Raw genomic sequence first — 3,389 nt, 5'->3', positions numbered from 1 at the left:
ATTAGCGCACTCGCTTTTCACCAATGGGACCCGATTTCGATTCCCGGCCTGGGCGTATGTGAGATTGGTTAGTGCTCACAAAGCCGGACAAGTAAACTTTCTCCTGGTACTCCGGTTTCCCCCATAACACAAGACCATACTTACTCTTCCGCAACGTCGTGAAACGAGAGTGACTTAGTACAAGTTATCATAACATTCTTCACAATCGTTCTAAAACATGTAATGTTTTAACTAGCCCAACGATTTATTCCGTTCATTGAAGAAACATAAAGTAATGCACTTTGTACAAAACAAATCATATGTAATGTGTACAGACAATTGTAAATGCTTAAATGCGTTTCTCTCTATAATGGTGTTAACATGTTCTGGTTGCAAAAAGTGGACCTGGTAAGAAACTGCGTTCCATTTAGGTTTTGCTAGAAAACAACTCATAAAACATGTTAGAAAGAAAAAAAAACAATGATTTATTATAACGTTTTGAAAACTTGAAGGGTTGCTTTAATACCATAATGAAGGCTGAACAAGCAACATAAAATGTCAAAATATGAATAAGTGCCACATGGAAGTTGCATCCTGTGTATCGGTACTTTACACCGAGCACTTTAAAGAACCAAGAAGTATCTTTGCCACACAGATTGACTAGAAGCTGGTTAGCATACCCGACCCGCGTTCTTAACACTAGGCGTCAAACCTAGGGCGGATGGTTATCATATGACAATGAAGTCAATGAGAATCTCAATAGTAATAAGATGGGTACAAATAGGTCATCATGATCATCACGTCATCATCATTATCAGCAGCAGCTGTTCAGCAGCAGCAGCAGCAATATCAGCAACAGCAATATCAGCAACATCAGCAGCAGCATTATCATATCATCATTATCACCACCATTATCAGCAGCAGCATCATCAGCAGCAGCATCATCAGCAGCAGCAGAAGCAGCAGCAGCAGAAGCAGCAACAGTATTGACAACAACAACAACATCATCACCATCAGCAGCGGTAGCAGCAACATCAACATCAGCATTATTATCTCATCAATATCACCACGACCACCATCATCATCATCATCATCATCATCATCATCATCATCATCATCATCATCATCATCATCATCATCATCATCATCATCAAAAGCAGCAGCAGCAGCAACATAAAAAACAACATCAACATCAACATCAACATCATCATCATCATCATCATCATCATCATCATCATCACCATCGTCATCATTTGCTCCTTTCTAGAACATTATTTAACAAATGTTCTCGAAGATGCTTTAAATCTATTCCCCTGGTATTGTCAGTGCTTGAATAAAACTTTCCTCACGCGAGCATCGATACATAAGATCATAAAGTGTACGCCTTAATTGGTCTACACAGGAAAACAAAAGATTCCTGGCGACAGGAAAGAGTTTCTGATTGAAACCGAGGTGTTGGTTAAGCCATTTCAACGACCAATAAACCATGCATGACTGATGGAGCGTAAATACATAAACGTTAATTCCGCATTAGCTAGACTTTCAGTTGTGATCAACATGCCGCTGTAGAAGCGGTCGCTTGTCATGTCACGGAAGTGGTGCCGCCATCAAATCATTCTCATTCCGACGTATGAATGACGCCAAATATAACAGCATCGCAGACGTTCAATCTTTTTGCAAATTTGTTTTGGATGTTCCCATAGCAACGGATGCTGTATGTTTTCATGCTAATTTCATTACAGCAATTGTGAGATTTTTAACCTTGCTTGCAAACATGGAGTTTGAATTACGAGTCATTCAATACGCAAATAACATCATCCAAGTTAATTTGAATTCATCCTTAACCACAAGAAGGAATTCGTTTGAAAGCTTCACTAATTTTCTCAAACATATGTTTAATAGCATGGCGACAGACTAACTGGGTTGTCCGATCCTTCGGTATTATTAACGCTCACAACATGTAATCTCTGTCATTTATTTATGTCATGATTATTACTTCAAATGATGTGATTGAAAGTGATGTTTAAGACTATTAATTGTCTTTGTGTGTTTCGGCGTATTTAGTTGAAGACAAGACGCAGGATCATGCGCAAAAATAAGTAATTATGACGTCATTTCGCCATTTCCAAACCGGGAATGGTCCGATGATAAACAATAGTAAACACATTTTGATACTATTATCAGCCTTTTCCGCTCTTTCATGTTTAGTATTTTAACACCACAAACGGTATTAAAACAGAAATATAGGTGTAAATATTTATTTTGCAATCACAAATTTGAAGTAAACTTCATATTGAGAAAAGCGATATATGTCTGCATACGTTTTTACTTAAGGTTATTCTTAAACACAAGCGTTTGTTATCAAATATGACAAGACCGCCCAAAATGCATTTAAGCACGTATCATCCTTAAGTACAAGGACCATTGCATTTCAAACCTTATATCATCACATTCTTGTCAGTACAAAACCACAGCATAAAGTCATAAACTTTCACTTAAACGGGTACCCTTGTATTTTGAGAAGATCTCATTTCAAATTTCAAACATGCAAAATCACACCATGATACTGCACATAGCAATTATGGTCGCCGGGTTAAGCAGGCGTTTCGCCCAAGACCCCGGTTGCCCCTCCCCATATGTGTGTGGTATCAACGCTAAAAACTTTGGTCCCAATCCTCTGGTATAGCCATCAAACCTATAATTAAAATATTTGTAACCTATCAGTACAGGTTGTATGTAACCCAAGTATTTAATGCGTTACGGTTATTGTCTACTTTAATGAAAGGATCATAGGGCAAAGATATTGGTAATTCCTTCACGGCACAGATTGAGTAATCTAAATAATGAGCCAATGAATGACTTTGTATTTTTGTAAAGGTAATTTATGATCCATATGGCCGTTATGTTCTTCACATCATGGAGTTTTGGTGTTGAGTTTTCAATATTTCTATACGGCGATGAGGTTTAATTGTTCTCTGTGAGATATATGACGACTTCTGTTTATCTCCGATCTTGGGTAATAAAACATCCAGCTAAATACATGGTTTGCGTTGTTTTGACGTCTTTAGTAACCATGGAGTCGCCAGTTTGTATCATCATGTTAAGTAAGGTGGTATTTTATCTTTTAAGAGATGCATGTTTATCAAAAATTTATCTCCTGCCGGCCTTTGTCACTGTTGAAGTATGCATACAATATATATGTATACATATGTGCACACAAGACCTCTTCATCACAACAGAATTGTGATCAATCAATGCATAAGTTCAACTTAGGAGGGGGCGGGGGTCGACCAAAATGGATTCTTGCCGAGACGAACACCAATTGCCTTGTAATTGTGTTTACATGGAACTTATTTTACTTGTATCAATACAAACTTACTACTTTATACATTGGTTAAAATGAAAAATAA

Source organism: Mya arenaria, chromosome 2, assembly GCF_026914265.1.
Source record: "Mya arenaria isolate MELC-2E11 chromosome 2, ASM2691426v1".
NCBI lineage: Eukaryota > Metazoa > Mollusca > Bivalvia > Myida > Myidae > Mya > Mya arenaria.
Note: the sequence above shows the minus strand (reverse complement) of the source record.